The sequence below is a fragment of the Podarcis muralis genome, chromosome 2 (genome assembly GCF_964188315.1).
Source record: "Podarcis muralis chromosome 2, rPodMur119.hap1.1, whole genome shotgun sequence".
Taxonomy (NCBI): domain Eukaryota; kingdom Metazoa; phylum Chordata; class Lepidosauria; order Squamata; family Lacertidae; genus Podarcis; species Podarcis muralis.
Window position 1 is genome coordinate 31,998,075 of NC_135656.1, and position 21,246 is coordinate 32,019,320.

At 46.2% G+C, this 21,246-nt stretch overlaps 2 protein-coding genes across 6 annotated transcripts in view; one reads left to right on the top strand and one right to left on the bottom strand.

Moving 5' to 3' along the window:
* The window catches only part of CCDC57 (coiled-coil domain containing 57), a 61,599-nt gene extending 56,848 nt beyond the window's left edge, over positions 1-4,751 (bottom strand). The window contains exon 1 of one of the 2 annotated variants that reach the window (XM_077924144.1): positions 4,666-4,751. The gene's annotated coding sequence lies outside the window, so the exon portion shown is untranslated. Of the gene's footprint in view, positions 1-3,180; positions 3,387-4,665 lie in introns of those variants that run through there. The other variant, XM_028716240.2, reaches the window with a different exon arrangement.
* A 120-nt stretch (positions 4,752-4,871) lies between these two features.
* Positions 4,872-21,246, top strand: part of SLC16A3 (solute carrier family 16 member 3) — a 31,026-nt gene continuing 14,651 nt past the window's right edge. The window contains exon 1 of one of the 4 annotated variants that reach the window (XM_028716289.2): positions 4,872-4,990. The gene's annotated coding sequence lies outside the window, so the exon portion shown is untranslated. Of the gene's footprint in view, positions 4,991-14,623; positions 14,805-14,857; positions 14,976-15,305; positions 15,588-21,246 lie in introns of those variants that run through there. The other 3 variants (XM_028716294.2, XM_028716307.2, XM_028716299.2) reach the window with 3 other exon arrangements.

Below are 21,246 nucleotides of genomic sequence, written 5' to 3' on the forward strand. Positions count from 1 at the left end.
CTTAGGCTGAAATGGTCTCCCTATCCCCATTTGTACCCATCTTAATAAAAGAGAATTATGGAGAGTTGTTGTTGTTGTTGTTGTTTAGTCGTGTCCGACTCTTCGTGACGCCATGGACCAGAGCACGCCAGGCACCTCTGTCCTCCACTACCTCCCGCAGTTTGGTCAAACTCATGCTGGTAACCTCGAAAACACTATCCAACCATCTCGTATGCAATATTTTTCTTTACAGCATTGGACTTTCCTTTCGCTTCCAGGCATATCCGCAACTGAGCATCCTTTCGGCTTTAGCCCAGCCGCTTCATCAGCTCTGGATCTACTTGTACTTGTCCTCCGCTCTTCCCCAGTAGCATGTTGGACGCCTTCCGACCTGAGGGGCTCATCTTCCAGCGTCATAACTTTTATATGCCTGTTGTCTTTGTCCATGGAGTTTTCTTGGCAAGGATACTGGAGTGGCTTGCCGGTTCCTCCTCCAGGTGGATCACGTTTGGTCAAAACTCTCCACTATGACCTGTTCATCTTGTGTGCCCTGCTCGGCATAGTTCATAGCTTCTCTGAGTTCTTCAAGCCCCTTCGCCACGGCAAGGCAGTGATCCATGAAGGGGCATGGAGAGTTATGTGTCATTAATGAGCACATAATTACACAGTAATGAAAAAGTGCGTATTCCTGCATTGCAAGGGGTTGGACAAGATGATCCTCAGGGTCCCCTCCAACTCTACAATTATATGAGCTAAAGCTTGTACTGTGGTACCTTGGGTTAAGTACTTAATTCGTTCCGGAGGTACGTACTTAACCTGAAACTGTTCTTAACCTGAAGCACCACTTTAGCTAATGGGGCCTCCTGCTGCTGCTGCGCCGCCAGAGCACGATTTCTGTTCTCATCCTGAAGCAAATTCTTAACCTGAAGCACTATTTCTGGGTTAGCAGAGTCTGTAACCTGAAGCGTATGTAACCTGAAGCGTATGTAACCCGAGGTACCACTGTATGTATGTATGTATGTATGTATGTATGTATGTATCACAGTTCAGACGGAAGTGTCATAAGATCCAGGGAAGTTCTTATCAGGCCTTAGAGCGGCCCACACAGTACCACTTCTGACACCCTTCACCCACACAGGGCTGGGAAGCTATTCAGTAGGTTTCTTGGAACAAAGGAGCCATTTTTTTTCTTTGTCCCATTCAAGCTCGAAATGGTTAAGAACGGATATCTTAACAGAGCTACAGAAGCAGGTCGCACTTTTCACCCATTTAATGTATGCTGCTGCTGCTGCTGCTGCTGCGGTATTGAATTCTGATGGAATTGACATTTTTAAAAGCAGATTGTGGATGCAGCCCTGGGAGGTGGGGGTCTGTTGAGGGGGATTTTGACTGAGATGTGATGATGCCCTTGGTTTTTTGGGGCACAATTTTTAAAGTGAGGTCTAAAAGTAGGGGAGTTCGCTGGGTGCCAGAAGCAGCGGAGGGAGAATGTGAACTGGCTGGACTGGCCAAGAGAAATGTCAGCAAAGCTCTGAGGGAGGAGAAAGGCATCCTGGACTGCTATGCACAAGTGCCCTATTAAGAGATAAGCAGTGACAGGAGAGGAAAGCAAGCACTGCCATCCAAAATAGCCTTGGGTGACACAAGAGGGCAAAGGGACGCAGTTATGGAAGCTGGCAGAGGAACCTATGGTACTGGAGCCTAGCAGAGAGATGAATGGACAGAGCCCTGGCCTGGAATTTAGTTCAAGGTGTGAAATTCAGGGAGGCATATGCATGTGATAAATGCATGCATGCAATAAGGGCAAAGAAGGAAAGCAAGCCATGGACAGCAAATATATATGTAACTACAAAACACTCTGATTAACATACAAATGAGCTGAAAATCATTCAAATATGTATGTGACTAGCAATTAAGAGAACTTTACTGTACAAGCAGGTATCTGACCTTGCATAGAGACTGGGGCATGCTTGCACTTGCTCACACACACCCTGAAGACACTAAAGATCAGGCAAATCAAGTTCCTCCATATCTTTCGGTCTGTGGTGCTCTTTGATCCGAGATGCTAACATTAATGAATCCAATAAAACTGTACCGAGTTTCAAAAAATTAGCCTGTCTCAGTTTGGTCCTCTGGCGACAGACACTTGATTTATCAATTTCTCCACCAGGGAGAATGCCTCATTACACTAGTCAGTCAGTGGAAGAAACCTCTTGAATGTCTCCTGCATGTCCCTGTCTCTTGCTGCGAAAAAATATGTCAAGTCTTTCAAGTGAGACTACACTTGATGGTCCGCAGACATGCTCAGCAATGCCAGAGCTGCCAAAATGTAAATGCCTGTCCTAAAATCTTCCAAATTTCCCTTTCAATCAGTAAGTTTGGTTTGGTTTGATATACGGTTATATTGATCAGTTACTGTTGTTGGTTAAAGGCTGGTGAATTCTGCACACCTTAAGCTTTTGCAAGGGAAATGGAATAGGGATAGTTCATTGGTACTTGATTTCAGACAAATAAGAAGCTGAAGGGAAGCTAAATATAAGGAGAAACATCCCCTCCCTGTCTGGGTGGTGTTCAAAAACTCCTTAATTCAAGGAAAGAGGAGCCCACTATGGAGTTACAGAGTAGGAGGGATAGGCCAAATAATGTCATTATGTTGTATATGTGTTGGCTCTGCAAATCACATTTGTTGGTCTAAAACTGCTGGGAAAGCTTTTCACGAGTCTTAAGAACGTAAGAACCGCTGTGGATCAGCATCCTTTTCTCACAGTGGCCAACCAGATGTCTGTGGGAAACCCACAAGCAAGACCTGAGCACAACAACACTCTCCCCTCCTGCAGTTTCCAGCAACTGGTATTCAGAAGTATTCCTGCCCTCCAACCATAGAGACCGAGCTTAGCTATTATTACGGCTAGTAGTAATTGGCAGCCTTATCCTCCATTAACTCAGCTAATCCTCTTTTAAAGCCATCCATGTTAGCGGCCAGCATCACTGCCTCTTGTGGGAGAGCAAATTCTATAGTTTAAACTATGTGGTGTATGAAGAAGTTTTCATTTCTCTGCCCTGAATCCTGGGTCCTGGGTATATAATCCTAATTCCATACAGTTCTGGGTCGTCACACATTAATTGGGTAGCATCCTGGATAAACCTGAAATCCGCTCAGTTCTTGACCAAAAGCTGACTTGAGAACTTTGACTGTCTTACCTTAGGCAACCTGGTGATAGATAGCTAGGCATGACTCCCTTTAGCTTCTGGTTCTGAAACTGCCCCGGTGCTTGAGCTGTGTCTGGTCCTAGATCAAGAAGGTCCTACTATCTCATTGTTACAATGAATTCCCTTAGCACTGCGCCCGACCAAGGTCCAGATTTCTCTGCTTCTGTTCTTCGCCTGCTCCATTTCTGGCTTGTAGTTAATAATAATGATGATAATGATAAAGATAATAATAATAATTTATTTGTACCCCACCCATCTGACTGGACAATCTGGGTGGCTTCCAGCATATATAACAAAATAGTAAAACATCAAACCTTAAAAAGCTTCCCTATACAGGGCTGGCTTCGGATGTTTCCTAAATGTTATACCTAAATTTTCAAACCCTGTTCTGTAAGTCAAGGTCATTCTGGCTGTGGTTTTGAACCAATCTGGTGCCTATGGTTCTGTCCTGCCCCCTGATCTATGGTGCCTCTGGTTCTGGTGTAATACACTGTGTTATACACCTCTCCACTTACTGCATCGCCATAAAGGTAAAGGTAAAGGTAAAGGTACCCCTGCCCGTACGGGCCAGTCTTGACAGACTCTAGGGTTGTGCGCCCATCTCACTTAAGAGGCCGGGGGCCAGCGCTGTCCGGAGACACTTCCGGGTCACGTGGCCAGCGTGACAAAGCTGCATCTGGCAAGCCAGCGCAGCACACGGAAACGCCGTTTACCTTCCCGCCAGTAAGCGGTCCCTATTTATCTACTTGCACCCGGGGGTGCTTTCGAACTGCTAGGTTGGCAGGCGCTGGGACCGAGCAACGGGAGCGCGCCCCGTCGTGGGGATTCGAACCGCCGACCTTTCGATCGGCAAGCCCTAGGCGCTGAGGCTTTTACCCAAAGCGCCACCCGCGTCCCATATCCGTGTCTATATGCAGTGATTGAGCGTCAATTACTCATTTGGGGGGCACAGAAAGGGAGGTTTGCGAAGGCACAAAACCAGCAGAGCACTTTGGCACTGGTTTGGAGTCAAATAGGATGAGGTTGGATTTTTGGCCCTTTACAGTGGCACCTCGGGTTACAGACGCTTCAGGTTACAGACTCCGCTAACCCAGAAATAGTACCTCGGGTTAAGAACTTTGCTTCAGGATGAGAACAGAAATTGCGCGGCGGTGGCAGTGGGAGGCCCCATTAGCTAAAGTGGTGCTTCAGGTTAAGAACAGTTTCAGGTTAAGGACGGACCTCCAGATGGAATTAAGTTCTTAACCCGAGGTACCACTGTACTTGTAAAGGGTTTTGGCCCTTTTGCACAAATGCGGAGTTCGCAGCACAAAACTTTGGCGGGATCCAGAATTTCAGGGTCACACGTTAGTGAAGTTTCTCCGGATCCCTAGCCCCCCGCTCCTCTGATCCTGATCGCATTGCCCACCTATCAGCTGCCTGAGTTCCCACCCTGCTCCAGGGGGCAGACCGAGTTCTGCTTTTTCGCCATGTTACCCCTGGGTCTTCTTGCTCACAGCTCCTCTTTCCCGTCTCGCCTCGGCGGAGGAGTCGCGGCCCACGTGCTCCCACCGACCACGCTGCCGCTCGCTCGGCCCCCGCCCCCTCGGAGAGCGGCCCGTGGGAGGCGCTAGGACCCGCCTGGCCTGGCCCCGGCTTGGCTCCCTCGGCCTCTCTGACGCGCTCTCTCGCCGAGCTGGCTGCGCGGCTCTCGAGCTACAGGCGCTACAGTATCGCCCCAGGACGGCAGGGAGCCGCGCCACCGAACCCGCCGCGCCCGGGGACGGAGCCACGCCCGAACCTGCCGCCCAGCCCAGCCCAGGTAAGCGAGCTGTGCTTGGCGGGGAGATGCTGCTGCGGAGCGCGCGCTCTAGGGGACCGCCCGCCCGAAGGGGCTCTGGCAGGTGGCGCTCGGGGGGCACCTCGGTGCGCCGCGCGCTCTCCTGGCCCGCCGGGGTCTGCCGCTCGGCTGCACCTGCTCGCATCTGGGCGGGTCGGAGGCGAGGGCTGGCTTAAGGCTGGGAAGGAGCGGCGCCGGGTCTCCTCTCCAGCGCTGGCGGAGGGAGATGGAGGCGCCGGGCGGGCGGAGAGACTCTCGCCTGGCGGGCTCGGTGTTGACGAAGCTGTGCATGACTCAGGGCTGGTCCCCCGCGCCCCATCGCTACCCCCTTCTCTCGCGGCCGGCCTCGGCGGGACCAGCAGAGCAGGGGGGAAAGTAGGCGGCTGTCTGCGCTCAACAGGAGGGTGGGGAAGTGAAAGCCGGAGGTCTGCGCGTCGGCAGGGGCGCATCCCATAGAGAGACGTCCGTAAGGCTCAGGCATAGCTCCTTTGGGAACCGTATCGTCCAGTTGCCCTCATTTCCCCAGCAACAGCATCTCCACGATCGCCCCCTCCCTCTCCTAGTCCTAGCCCATGTCGCGGTGACCGCGGCTCCAAGATGCTGGTCCTCATGATCCCCAAGGACTCCCCTGCTAGCGCCAGGCGTCCTGGCCACCCTGAGCGGTCTGGCTCCGGCTTCTCCTCCTCCTGGAGAAGTTCATTCATTTCTCTCCCGCGCATCCTTGACCCAAGGAGCTCCGTGGCCAAGTGAGATTTGCCCAGGAGAGATGCTTGTGTCGGGATCAAGCGAAAGCCAGTCTCATCGAGGCTTTTAGACAGCCTTTTTAAAACAGGCGATCAATCCACCCGCCTCTCTCTTCCTGAGCGCTTCTCCCTCCCTGTTTCAGCGAGACCGACTCGGAACCCGAGCCAGGGGCATCACAAGGAGTCCGGCTCTTCTCCTACGAGGCGGGTGCTGAGAGGTGTTTGCGCCTTTCTAAACGTCAGCAAACACCCCAGAACAAGGCCTAGAGACCTAGTTGGTGACGATGCTCGGCTGGGTCACAGGAGCACTCGATTTCTGGGCGCACCGCGTGAGATGAGGAGGGGAGGCTGGGTCTCCAACGAGATCCAGTTTCCTTAAATGTCGCAGGGATTTAAATGCTCGTGAAGGGATGACAGACAGGGAGGGAAGGAACTGGGCTGGGAAACAAGGAGCAAACCTCGCGCGCCTGTTTATCAGGGGAGAGGCTGGGCAAGGGGAAGATGGGTAACGTTTAATCTCTAGGGTCAGAGATTATCCGGCTCAAATCAGCAAGAGACTTGGAAGGCTTACCCTGAAACCCATTTCCCCACTCCCAGATGATCCAGGTGGGCTGTGTGAGGACGCTTTTGTCCCTCAGAGGTACCCTGCTCTGTGCTGTTGTTTCCAACCTGAATTGTGCCATTTGAAAAGGAGTTCTGGTTCTAGATGGCGTTCTGGTTGGTGTGTGGTTCTGGCGTTTAGATGGTCCTCCGCTCACCTGCACTAGTATCCATTCCATATCCTTGGATTGGATTCCAAGGTGCTTTTTCTCTGTACACACAGTCCCAGCTATGGTAAATGATTCCATTAAAACTTCATTTATCTGTAGGAATCAATCTCAGCCCATCTCTGTAGTCAGCTTGGGCCTGATTGGCTCCTCCAGCCAGTGCCCAGTTACTGATCTAATTTAATCCAATGTTTTTTGACGGATCTAGGGCATTTGCTTGGAATTGAAATACTGCACCTCCTTGGGCATAGATATTGTAAACAAATGATATGGGCATGATTGTACTTCTTTCTTATTTTGCTGCTTTTTTGCTTCGGTATGTTAATTAAAAAAAATACGAAATTGTAAAGAACACAAAGGCGAAGCTGCTTATATCTGCCTGTGCTGTTTGACTGGTTCTTGAATTGCGACAGCGACATTTCTCTATTAAGCAATATCAAGTCTGACATCTGTGTTTATACCCTTTTATTTTTCTATTTGAAGTACTGATGGCATCAGATTGATTTTTTTAGCTGCATATGACAATAATTAGGTAGTGCTGCAGCTACATCCTCCATTATTCACTTGGAAAGCCCACTGTGGCGAAGGGTATTTATATTTCAAAATAAGTGCGTATATTTACTATGATAGGGTTGTGGAACAGCAATCTGAGGACCCAGTATGAAGCCAGATTTGGTGTTTGGGTTAACTAACATATTTCTGAGCCCTTTACAAAGACTATAAAAGGTAAAGGTAAAGGTACCCCTGCCTGTACGGGCCAGTCGTGTCCGACTCTGGGGTTGCGTGCTCATCTCGCTCTAGAGGCCATGAGCCGGCACCGTCCGAAGACACTTCCGGGTCACGTGGCCAGTGTGACAAAGCTGCAGCTGGTGAGCCAGCACCAGCGCAGCACACAGAAACGCCGTTTACCTTCCCGCTATAAAGCGGTCCCTATTTATCTACTTGCACTTAAGAGTGCTTTCGAACTGCTAGGTGGGCAGGAGCTGGGACCGAACGACGGGAGCTCACCCCGCCGCGGGGATTCGAACCGCCGACCATATGATCGGCAAGTCCTAGGCACTGAGGTTTTACCCACAGCGCCACCCGCCACCTGCTTACAAAGACTATAGATCAACAATTAACTAAGCTTTCCTGTCAACTATAATGATAACGATAAATAATAATAGAAAGGAGAATAACTCTAAATAAAATGACAGTAAAAATGTGAAGCTGTAGATTTATTATTTATTTATCACATTTATATCCCCCCTTCCCTGGCCCAAGGTCACCCAGATGGCTGAATGGGGATTTGAACCTTGGTCTCCCAGGTCCCAGTCCAACATTTTAACCATTACGCTACACTGAATCAGTTATGAAGCTGGTACTGCAGTGTTCTTGCTTTTCATTTATTTATTATACTGCTTTAATACTCAAAACATTCTCTAAGCAGTTTGCCAGACCACCAAAGTGGTTTGACAGCATGAGGAAGGGTCTAGTAGGTAGCTAGGACCCGCTGGGTTTGGGGCTGTTAATGTGGTCCCCCAACTTCCATGCCCTGTACAGTATATAACACAGGCTGCTTCTCCTGGAGGGGAAATTCTCAAGAGGTAGACTTACATAGCTTGTGGCATCATCTAAAGTGCAGTTCTACTCTGGCTGTAAAATGACACCGCCATCAGTAGATCTTCTCCTAGGGAGTATTCGGTTCTCCCCATGACTTCAGCTCTGATCAATGCTATGCAAACATTTGTGCACGTGAGTAACTTGAGCTTCGTAAGTGGCACAATCCGGTAAGCTCAGAGTGATCACGGACATGTGGGCCTTTACTCATCTGGCATGGAGATTCGTAGGACGGGAGCAATTAAATGGAGGTATTAAATGACCTTTGTATTGCCAGTTTGGGGCACGAGAGACTGAATTCTTACTCTCTAGAGCTGAAGGCATGAGTTTTTAGTACGTTGGATATATAGTCACGATGACTCCCGCACAGTAGCAAACAGCAGCTTCCTTTTTTTGGATGCTTTCAATGAAAAAAGTGCAAAGCTAGTAACGCAAATAATGGCTTTCTGGCCTATCTGATGGATCTGTGCACTCAACTGCTAGGAAACAGCCTCCCCCCACCCCCAATGTGTCCACCGGAGCAGAAAAGCCTGCAGGCAATTATGCATGAAGCCAGCAAGGAGGACACTGCCTGGTTTTCAGTTCCAGGCTGAATTTTGAGATTTGCAATCCTGGTAGTTAAGCATCATCTGCATGTAGTATAAAACACACCCCATACCAGATGGTAAGGGGTGTTTTTTTTTTAAAAAAGAACAATTGGAATGTTTTTTAGTCATTGCAATGATTGGTTACTCTTCCTCTTTCTCATGAAAGAAAGGAGAGCAGTTGAATTAAGTGCTAAATTGCTTTTTAAAAAAAAAGCCTTTTGGGCTGGGTGGTCATGAAGGGGCTTTGCATTTCATACTCAAGTTAAGAGCTGAGGAGTCTTGATGGGTGTTGGGGTGGTGGCAGTGATGATCTGCCCAGGGAGCCTAGCTGCCTTCCTTGCCACACAAGCCCCATTCTTTAAATTGCAGGTGGTTTAGTGGTCCAGAACATGTGTGTATGTGCATTTATTTCGTTTGTTGACACTATCAGGATATACAATTTGTAAATATATGTCATTAATTTATTTCACTATACTATACCAATGTGATGGGACGTGGGTGGCGCTGTGGTCTAAACCACAGAGCCTAGGGTTGGTGGTCTGAATCCCCACGACGGGGTGAGCTCCCATTGCTCGGTCCCTGCTCCTGCCAACCTAGCAGTTTGAAAGCACGTCAAAGTGCAAGTAGATAAATAGGTACCACTCCAGCGGGAAGGTAAATGGCGCTTCTGTGTGCTGCTCTGGTTCGCCAGAAGTGGCTTTGTCATGCTGGCCACGTGACCTGGAAGCTGTCTGCGGACAAACACCAGCTCTCTTGGCCAGTAAAGCGAGATGAGCGCCACAACCCCAGAGTTGTCCGTGACTGGACCTGATGGTCAGGGGTCCCTTTACCTTTACCTATACCAATGTGATAAAACAAAAGGTCCCATGGGACATTTCAAACCCACCTTTTAATTGCCGAAGTGATCTCCTTGGGATGAAGCTGAACTAATAATTAATTGCTTAATTATTTAATAATTCAGTTTATTCCATGTACATCCCACCTCATCCCAAGGGCTTGGGGCAGGTTTAAAAAAATGTTATTGCTAACTGCAACTCCCCCTCTAATTGCAGTGACTCAATCACACACAAAGTGATTTTTTGGAAGGCGGGGGAATCTTAGAATGATTCCTACAGCTGGGCTTTGGCAAATTTCCAGAAGAAGGAATTTTGGAGTTGGGGAGGTGGCAGAGGAGAATCAGACACAGGGAACGACTCTCCAGTTTCATGTGCTGCAGGTCTAGATCTGGAATGAATTGTCTACCAATTGGCCTTCCAACTAATTCATGCTGAAATATGGAGGAATCTCTGTCTATTCCCCCACCCTCCTGGTAATTGGTTACTCTTCCGGAAGCATCTGAGGTTCTGTACCATGTGACAGTGTACATGTTGCTTGAAACACCTGAATTGATCTGGTTACACATATTCCTTCCCCCACAATCTCTACCCACACAGTGCTTTGGTTGTCTTCTCTTTCTGCTTGTGGATACTCGATTATCAGTATTTAAATTAACAAAAAACATTTCTGCATTGTATTGATTAGTACGTTGCACTCCACCTTTCCTCCATCTTGGAGCACAATGCAGTGTACACAGGGTTCCCAGTCTGCCTCCCTAACTCACCTGCTGATGAAACCCATACCTCTTTAGCATGAATCTTAGCTAAGCCAGGAAGCCACTGGGACATTTTGTTAAGTCATTCCCTTTTAGCACCCCTATAAATATAACCTTTTTGTTTCTGCTGTAAAGATGATTGAGAATCTGTGTGTGGATTGCTTTTCAGCTCAGATAAAATTTCATATACGTATATGTGTGTGTGTGTGTGTGTGTAAATATCACTCAGTAAAAGCCTGAGGACATGCTGTGGATAGTAAGCGAAAGAGAAGGAAGCAACTGAGGAGATTTGAGGAGTAGGTTGATGGAACCTGTTATCAAACAGGACCAAAAGGGCAGATTGCAGGGCGGGGGATGGCAGAAGAACCACATGTTTGCTTCAAGAGAAGGGGGATGTTGAAAGAGGATGGAAGTGGAGCAGGGGAGGATTAACCTCTGGTAAATAACAGAGGTCACCAGTGGCAGAGACAAAGGTTTCTTTTGACATCTATGAAGTGATGTCCCTGCAGAGGTGGACCAGGCTCTGGCCTCAGAATACAAAGCTGCCAAATAATGCCTCTGTGGGAGATGGACCAAATGTCTTTCCCCCCTCTCTACACAGATTTCAGTTTGAATTAGAATTAATTGTGGAAACGTTGTAGTGGAAAGTCGGCTTTGCTAACCAGGAAGTGAAGCTCACAAATTAGCAGTGCTGTGGTCAAGTGAATGTCAGACAGAGTAGCAGATAGCATCAAGTTATAGGGGAGAGACCAGTGTTATTATAATGGGCTTGGACCTGTGAGCCCTCAGTTTGAATTCCTCCTCAGCATGGTGAGGAGGAGTTACTGTGTTTCATCCTAGCATATGCTATGGTCCTTTTTGTGAATCCAGCGTAGCAACAGTGGGCAACAGAGCTTCTCCTTTATCTCCTACTCCCTGCACCTGCATAATCCGGGGTTGGGGGACCCTACAGAGCAGATTTTGGGGGAAGCTGGCAGAGAGAAACCAGAAGTCCCACTGTGCAAGCAGATTTCCATTGTAGAAGCTGGCAGACATCACTGGGTGTCACCCAATATTAGAAAAGACCTGCAAGGCATTTTGTACACTAAAAGGTGAAAACTATGTATCCATTCACCCTTCCACAGGTTTTATTCAATCCCAGGGCACAGTTATCCCATAACTGGGATATCCCATAAACAACAACAAAAAGGGGGAAAATTGGTACACATATATTTCCAGACACCTTGATTACTATAAAAGTCTGACAACGGGACACCCCCCCCCCAAAAAAAATAACCAAGTTAAGTGATGAAATGTCTACCTCAGAAGTGGGAAACCTCACCTGTGGCCAACCATATGTTGTCGAACTGCAGCTCCCCTCATCCCTAACTATTGGTCATGTTGGCTAGGGGTGATTCTTTTTTACTTATTCTTAAAGAAGAGAGACTGCATTTAAAGCATAAGTTTCAGAAAACACTAGACAATGTGTCACATGGAGTAATTCACAAAATAATTTTTAAAAACCCAATAAAGCCATGCAATATTAATTTAAATCTGCAAAATATTACTAAAACCCACACTAGGTAAGCAAGGAGAGTTTTAGTCAACCGCATCCAGAAGGCCACAGGTTCTCCACCTTGGGTTCATAGCAGAAGTATAGCAGCAAGGAAGCCACATCTTTTGTTACCTGAGACTAAGGACAAGATAGTATCTTCCTCCATTCCATGAACAAACGCTGACTAGACTGGTAGTCAGAATTGTATTTTGACACTGGCAGTGGGACACCATTCTCTACTGAGTGGTGATGGGCTGTAGCTGAAAGCCGTGGGCTATTTCATTGGAAGATTAACTATATCCCGCCTCTGGCATTCTCCAGCTTTTGAAAATAAGGTAAATAAATACTCTGTTCCTTAGTTTAGCATGCAGTGACCACTTCTCATTTGGGAAATTAAGTCTGCAGTCCTGAACAAATTGGATTTTTCCTATTAAGCACAAATAGAACACCCAATATAACAACCCTAAAGAAACACACAAACATATAACCATCAGTGTTACATATAGCCACTTTGTGTTAGCCATTCTTTAGCACTTCATTGCATGCAGGAGTCACCTTCAATGTACAAACTAATGTTTTATTTTATACGTGGTAAATATGCAGTTTAGGCTAGGGAGTGTCTCCAGAAGGACATATGTGAGTGTGATTGTGGGCGTGTCTGGGTTCTGAAAGTTAATATATGAAACAAAGAGCGGCCCGACTTCCTGAATGGTGTCACGTAGTATTTTGCCCTTAGCAAACCTCTTAAGTTGTTGTAGAGGCAAGTACCTGTACTCGATAACCCTTTTCCATTTGAGTAGGGTTGTAGTTTTTTGTTGTTGCTTAGAACCTTCCCAAACTTGCCTCCTGTATCATTCCCCCTGCAGGGCATAAAACAACTTGAGAGGATTTTTTAACAAAAAAAAAAAGGCTAGTGGGGAGCAGGTTAGGAAGCCCATCCCCACAATGCTCATTTGTGGAAGATTACATCTGATCTTATAAAAAGAAAACAATCGGAATAAGTCTACACTAGCCTCAGTGATGTGGCCCCTAAATAAGTTAATATTTGCCTTCTCCCTTAATGTTGTTTCTTCTGTTTTTAGTATTGAGTAGCTCTATACTTACGGACATAAAATGAGCCTGCTGGATCAGGCCAATGGCTTATCTAACCCAGCATCCTGTTCTCACAGTGGCCAGCTCAGGCAGATGCTCATGAAAAGCTTGCAAGCAGAACCTGATCAGAACAGCACTCCCTCCCCACCCCCACCCCCCCACCTGCAGTTTCCCATCCACTGGCATATGGAGGCATGCTGCCTCTGATTGTGGAGCTGGAACATAGTCAGCATGGTTCGTTTGTCTGCTTTTTGAATTGGTCTAATCTTTAAAGCCTTCCAAGTTGGCGACCATCACTGCCTCTTGTGTGAGCAAATTCCATAGTTTAACTGTGCATTGTGTGAAGAAGGGCTTTCTTTGGTCTATCTTGAATCTTCCAATATTCAGCACCATCGGCTACCCACATGTTCAAGAGGCATGGGTAGGCAAACTAAGGCCCGGGGGCCGGATCCGGCCCAATCGCCTTCTAAATCTGGCCTGCGGAGGGTCTGGGAATCAGCGTGTTTTTACATGAACAGAATGTGTCCTTTTATTTAAAATGCATCTTCTGGGTTATTTATGGGGCTTGCCTGGTCTTTTTACATGAGTAGAATGTGTACTTTTATTTAAAATGCATCTCTGGGTTATTTGTGGGGCATAGGAATTTGTTCATTTTTCCCCCTTTTCCTTTTCAAAATATAGTCTGGCCCCCCACAAGGTCTGAGGGACAGTGGACTGGCCCCCTGCTGGAAAAGTTTGCTGACCCCTGTTCAAGAGTTATGAGAGGTCCATGAGAACTTTTCCTTACCCACGTTTTCAGCACCATCAGACATGCCACCTTGCCCCTGCAATTGAGGGAGCTGGGGCCATGTGATGGAAGCACGCCTCCTCCTTGAAAATTCATGGGGGGGGGGACGACCCTCGCCCCACTCCAGATGGCACACCAGAACACCATGCATAATTTACACACTGCTATCATATCTCCTCATATATAGTTTTCTCTAAACAGCTTCATAGAGGAGTTGTTCCAACTCTGTGATGATTTTGTTTGCCCTTTTCTGAACATCTTCCAGCTCCACAATATCCTTTTTCAAGTGAGGTGACCAGAATTGTACTTCAAGTGTGATTGATTTGTGTAGATTATTATATTTATATTATAAGCTAATGGTATAATATTGGCTTTAACTTATCAACAAAGAACAGAGAGGGTCAGTCTGTGATATTAAATTGGCCGTTGGGATTCTGCCACAGAATAAGCATGAACAAAAACTTGAACAAAAAATGGATAATCACCTAGGATATAATTGAAACCTGTTGACAAGTCTAAGTGAAATATGGAAAGATTTTCAATAAGTTCTTTTGAAAAAGGATTACAGCACTTCCTTTGTTGTCTTCTCTGTGCTCTTCATTCTTTTATTTTAAAGAAGTCATGTTATCTAGCTATGGATCTTATTGTCAATGTAGGTTAAAGTTACGGGTGATACTGCTATGATAGGAATAGTAATTAAGAATTTGCTTTATTTTATTAAAATGGCCCAAATGATGCAAAACAGCAGCAGGGCATTATATTTTTACTTCCTGATATAGTGCTGCAAAGGCAGGAAAGAGGAGGGTGAACAAACTACTTTGCATACTCAAGCCACAACTTCTTTTGTTCCTACCTACATGGGGAGAGCACTTGAGTTAAGAGAAAGCAATAGGCCTGAGCTGTTTCATGTGATTTACGGGTCCAATGTATAGTGAGAGGCAGGATGTCAAGCACGCCCTCAGGAACAACTCACAACTGAGTCAACCTGAAGTGAATGCTACATCCCATCCCCATTTGTTCCGTCTTTTGTTTCTAGGCAACAGGCTGGGGAGCAGAAGCACATTTCTGGAGCCTGCTTTTCCTCCATTTTCAGTTGGTAAGGTTACCCTGTATTTGTGTGTTGGTTTGTAAATATGCGCTTGTGTGAATGAGGACTGAGGGGAAGCTCCTTGGCTGCATCAGTACATGCGACTTCTTTGCCAAGTGCTACAATCTGATGGCTAGGATCAACCCAGAGAGAGGTGTCAAGAGTACAGCCTGCATATGCGTATGTGTTTTTAACCAACGTTGAAAAGAACGCCTTTTTTTAATACACAGGGACAGTGCTGCTTGTAAATGTTAATGTGCAATCTAAAGGGCGTGTATTTGTTTTTGTTTTTAAAAACTGTGTGTAGGTTTTATATTCAGATTGCAGGCAAGGAGAATTGGGGGAATAAAGGGGTGGGGGGTGGAGAAGCTTGTGAAAACGTCTCACAAGGCAGTAATGCGCTTGTTTCCGGCCTTTTATTGTGCACGTGCTCTCTCGCTCTCCATGGGCAGCTCTCGCCAAGAGGAATATTATATTCTAAAAGTAGCCATTGGTCGCTTAGTCGGTGCAGTTGCAACAAGAAGTAAAGGCGAGGCAGGGTTGGCTGCAGATGACCTTAGGCAACCGCTGTTGCCAGATCAACATTTGAAAAATAAGACGCCCGGTGGCAGTTTGGGAAGCCGCCTTCTATGTATTCTGTGGAATGGACCATGGAGCTCGGGGATGTTCTGTATTCTGACAGTCTGATCCATCGCGTTACGCTACCCAAACTGAAGAGCCCGGGAGGCTGAATTTAAAAAGCGTCCTCACTGAATTTGCTTCGGCCCGTTAAGAGCACGGCTCCTAAAAGCAGTGAGTTCAGTTCTCTCCCTCCTTTCATATAAATGGATTGAATCATAAGGGTTATAAAGCATTTAAATGTATAACGGCGGTGTTCTTGGAGCAGATATTAAAAAAAGGCGCGTGGGTCGTCTTGGCTGCAAAGCCATTAAACTTTCAGAGGCTTGCGCCTTACTTTCTTAACAGCCAGAGGGGGTAACAGAATAATTTGATTTCCTTCAGATCGACCAATGGTGCTTGGATTATTATAAGGGAGAGGAGTCGTCCCCCGCCCCCCCACGCGACTTTTCTCCTCTAAATAGCCTTATTATGTGACCACTTAACGGCTCCGGGGTTGGTAACGGCATATAGCAGATGATCGGACAGAGTTGTTCTTGTTTGGCTGTTTAATTATAACTTGACCCCAATTAGATATTGCCAAGCGTTGCATCCGCGTGCCTGTTTGCTGGTTCTGAAGCAGGTTTTGCGCTATCGAGATAACGATCTTAAAATCGGTTTCGAGGGAGAATGTGTGCGTTGATTTTCCCCTCCTACAGATGGCTGAGGCTACGCGCGCTTTCTCGGCAGGGAATGCAATACTATACTAGAGCAAGTGCTCCGCTCTCTCTCTCTCTCCCCGGCTCAACCACGAGGTGAGCGCGTGTATTTCTTGGTAATTGCAGCCGGCACTTCCGGTCTGCCCCTCTGTCACGTCCTGCACGTCTGCATGCGGGAAGACGTCCCCAAGTGCTCTAGCCAGCCTGTGCCAGCAGCCCTCGTGGTCTGGGCGTGGAGGCTCCGGGGTGGAGCCAAAGCCCCATTGGAACCGCATTCCAAGCGGAGCCCCCTCCGCCCTCAGATGCGCCTCCTCCTCTCAGATGCTCTCCTGGATCCACCGTGATCCTCGTAAGAGGTTTCCGCTGCCAGATGCCGCACTCATGCCTTTGCAGCTTTGCATTAAAAAATGCAGACTTTACCCCTTGCACTGCTTGATCTTTGGTGTGTAAGTTTTCCCCACGTGCCTGTGTGTGTGTGTTTGTGTGTTTATCCGACTGGCAACTGAGAGCACTTAATGCATCGGATGAAGTAGGTTGTACTGGTCCACGAAATTTTATTTTAACACTTTTATTTAAATAAAACAAAGTTAGGTATGAAATAGACAATCAAGAAAAGTACAGGTAGAATAACACTACAGCAACATATTTTATGCCACACTATATTTGTTGGTGTTTAAGGTATCTTAAGACTGGTGGTTTTTTAAATGGCACAGTGAAGCCTTTGGTAAGTTGTCTACCTCCTATTCTGTGGGACTGTGAAGCACAGTGTAGTGGTAAGTCCTTAAAGGAAAGCAGTGATTCTTTTCTAAAACGAGAGGTGCTCCAGCCACCCTAGAAATCCCATTTTTGACCCAAATCCTGCTCCCTATTTGCAAGTGGATGAGGGCACCCATTTCAGGGATATATAATCCCTGCATGTCTTCACGGGCATATAGTCCTGACATTCACAATAGCTGCTAGTAGAGCTTCGCTGTAAGCAAGCCCTGACTCTAGCCCTGCATGCAGGACTGGCCTTGGGGAATTTTGAAGGTCATGTGCAAAGTGGGCACTGATGTCCCCCTATATGATGTTATAGAGGAGATAAAATTCTAGTTGCTTTAAAAATGAGGTCCAATTAAACAACCTCCACCCAAGGCTAATGCTTAGTACAGATAGGTAGCCGTGTTTGAAGTGTGCATGCACACGAAAGCTCATACCAATAACAAACGTAGTTGTCTCTAAGGTGCTACTGGAAGGATTTTTTTTTTTTTTTACATTAATCCAGTCCCTCTCATTCAGTGTCAATGTACACCACCTGTAACTCTTTCTTACCTAGTAGACTAGAATTAATATGCTTTTAAAAGAACCCTCCTGTTCTTTCTATTGGAACATTCTTTCAGTGCCAGTAGCGTGCTGGTCACTGTGCAGAGAGCACAAACATTACATAACTCTGCTTTGAAATGGCTGTGCTTTATTGCGTAATAACACCACAGCTCTGCAGTACGTACAGGAGAGTCAGCGTTGGCGTTATGAGATGGAGTGCTGAAATTGGTCAGGCAGATGCAGGTTTTAAATCTCTGCTCGACCATAAAGCTCATTGCATGACCTTGGGGCAGTCCCTGCTCCTGTTTACAGAGACAACGGGGAGAAAAAAACAATGCACGTGCGGTACCTGAACTCCCTGGGGATGTGTGTGCAATAAAAGTAGAACTAAAGCCCCCTGCTCAGCACAATCTGCACAGAGATTTTCCTTGTAGGATAAGGATGCCAGGAGCTACAAGTCATGATGCTTTTGTGTACTACTTCCAATATTGGATGTGGTACGCCATCAGGGACTGCGGATCACTCTTTGTGTGGTACTAATGTGCTGCTCACCTGGTTGGCCGTTGTGAGAAAAAGGTGCTAGGCTAGATGGGCCATTGGCTCTTCTTATTTCTCAATATGTGCACACTTCCTTGGAAGCATGTCCCATGATAATGGCTGGGATTTTCTTCTAATTAAGCATGCATAGGCTGTAAGAGTTGTACTGGACCCCACAAGCAAAATACAACAAAACAAAACAAAAAGCCAGACTTGTTGAAGGAGCTGCATAGTCTGGGGATACATTAGGACTTAGATCTCTAAATAGATTTTTTTCCCTTTGCTTTTTAATTGTACTGTGCAGTAGCAACATTCTGGCCGCCAAAATATAATGGATGAATGAGGAAAAACCAGAAGTCAGCTTTTCTTTTCATACATTACGCTCACTTGTGTTGTGACCAGTGTGGTGGAGTCTCTGTCTTTGGAGGTCTTTAAGCAGAGGCTTGACAACCATATGTCAGGAGTGCTCTGATGGTGTTTCCTGCTTGGCAGGGGGTTGGACTCGATGGCCCTTGTGGTCTCTTCCAACTCTATGATTCTATGATTCTATATCTCCAGGCACCAGAAATATGCTCCCCACCTCTGGGGTTTGGGAAAATCCTGGGTGGCTTTCCCAAATTTTACAACCCCTGAAGCTTTCGTTGATTAAAGTAGTGGCAGGTAGTGGACACAGCTGTTCCCCTCTACAGTGAGATTTTGAGCCACTGTTGCTTATTATGAATTGTCTCTTTTTTGGCACTGGTAAAGAACAACTTGATATGACAGAATCTGTATGGGGAACAATAAAGGAAAATGTCTTTAGTTCTGGGTTAAAGCAAATCCCATGTGTCATTCCTCTTTAAAAATGTGTTTCTTGAATTAAACTCTCCTAGGAATAGGCTTAGCCTTAATTGGAAAATGGCATCAGTGTTCTGCTGAAATCCACATGGGAGTTCATAATTCATTTTCATTTAATGTGTTAAATGAGAGACAAATCACACAAATTAATGAACTCCCATATAATTGTCTTGGCAAGGATATGCACAGTAGAAAATTAGTGTTGCATGATTTGGAGGGGGAAATGGGCAGGGATTTATAGGTAGACAATTCTGATAAAGGCCAGAGTTTCTGGTTACACATTACACCAATTCTTATTCCTGTAGAGGACATTTGTCGCACAATCTTAGACTGTCTGCTCAGAAGCCCCATTCAGTTCAATGGCATTGGGTACTGTATCGCAACCTCAGTACCTTATTCGTAGGCAGAGGAGAAAATGAGTTGGAAGATGAGGAAGGAGAAAATGAGCTGATTTGAAGGAAAGGAAAAGAGGAACATTCACATTTTATAAGGTAAAACCTGGAAGTTGAGTTGAAGATGAAACAAAGGAGGATGGGGAATAGGGACGTTTTTGAATGATAAGATGGTTGATATAACACAGGGACGTCCAATTCCCAAGTGACTGTGATCTACTCCCACTATAAAAAAAACTGGCAGTGATCTACCCATTGGATTGACCAAAGTTGTTGAGCTTTTTTTGGGGGGGGGGCAAAGTTGCTGAACTATTTTGGGGGAGACAACAACAAAGTTGCTGAGCTATTTTGGGGGGAGAAATCGCCTAAGTTGTTGAGCTTTTTAATTTTTTTATTGGGGGGGGCATCACTCAGGATCACACGATAGACCAGGATTGACCAGGGACGCCCCGTGATTGACCGGTAGATCGCAATCAACCGGATGGACATGCCTGATATAACAGATAAAAGAAGAGCAGGGAATGAAAATTTATAATCCCACAACTGTAGCAGATGTTAGCAGATCATTCCTGCTTCCCCATCTCTCAAATGTTTATTGTACCCTTCTGGCTGAAAACAGACCCTCAAGGGATCACCTCACATGTGTGTGTTCTCTCTCTCTGGTAATTAGGGGAGGCCCAGCTCTAAATATCCTGACTTTCAGGAGCAAAGCTGGTACCCCCCACCCAAGAAATTAATGTAAAATGAAATAAATTGAAAAACAGAACAATCAACTATCAGTACAATTAAAAAAAGCAGAACACTAAAGAACAAATAGGTAAAGGTAAAGGGACCCCTGACAATTACGGTAAGTCCAGTCGCAAACGACTCTGATCCTAAATCCCTCTGAAATAATCGGGCTTTTAATGTTTTCATTAAAGTTGTGAATCTGAGGAAACTGAGTAGATGGCAAGTTCCATAGGATAGAAGGTACCAGATACATTCCTGACCCTAAGCACATACGTACGTACGTATGTGTGTGTGTGTGTGTCTATGCATATATGAGGTGATACCTAATGTATCCTGGGTCCAGACCATTATGGCCTGAAAGGTTAAGACTCCACACTGGCAAAAAGTTAGAAACCACTGGAGCTCTTTCAGAATGGATGACGTAACACGCTTTTTGCAGTTAGCACTTGCAAAACACAGGGCAGTTGCACATCCCATCACCTTAAATGTTCCCAAGCATTCATTAAAGCAGCCCTAAGGCAGTGCTTTCTTTTCACAGCCAGTGATTTAAACAGCATGAAGTATAGATGAAGGGGGAGAGCAGGAGAAAAGTCTCATTACTAAAACTGTGCCACGCAAAAACACCAATTCTCCATAATTTCTCCCGCGCCAAGATATTCTTCTGTTTTGAAAGACTGTCCCCTTCCCTCAATGACCCAACTATCAGCTGCTGGCTTACCTGAAGAGGTGAGCAAGAAAGCGATGCACAGTGGTTGAATACAGGTCAGAGATCATCATCTTGCTGCATTGCTAGAAGTAAGATGGTGTCGTACTTCAGAAGTATCCTGGCTAGAGGATTTTCAGGGATGAAGATTACTCCTGGGGATGGAGGATAGGATGGCAAAATATCCAGCTGAAGGAAATCCCTTAAGTCAGGAGTTCCCAAAGGGTTTCATTCAGGTGGTCCATGGCGTGTCCACATTATTCATTCATTCATTCATTCATTCATTCATTCATTCATTCATTCCATTTTTGTTGCTTCTTTTATTTGTTGTATCTTATTATATTACATTTTAAATTCCACAGAATTTAAATTGTAATACAGAGTAGGAAGTAAAAGCAGCCCCTAGCAAAGCGCAACACCATTACCATAAAAGACATAAAAATCTTTCCGTGATCTGCTGAGGCCCACAGCGATTTTGTAGTAGTCTGTGGGGCTGGGGTGGGGGTGGGCGAAGAGGTTGGGAGCCACTGCCTTAAGTCATTTCACTTGGCAGGCAGATGGCTGCATTTTGGAAGTGAGAAAGGGCTCAGGGTGGGGGATGGAGAGAACCCTGTCACCGATGAATGACTGATGTG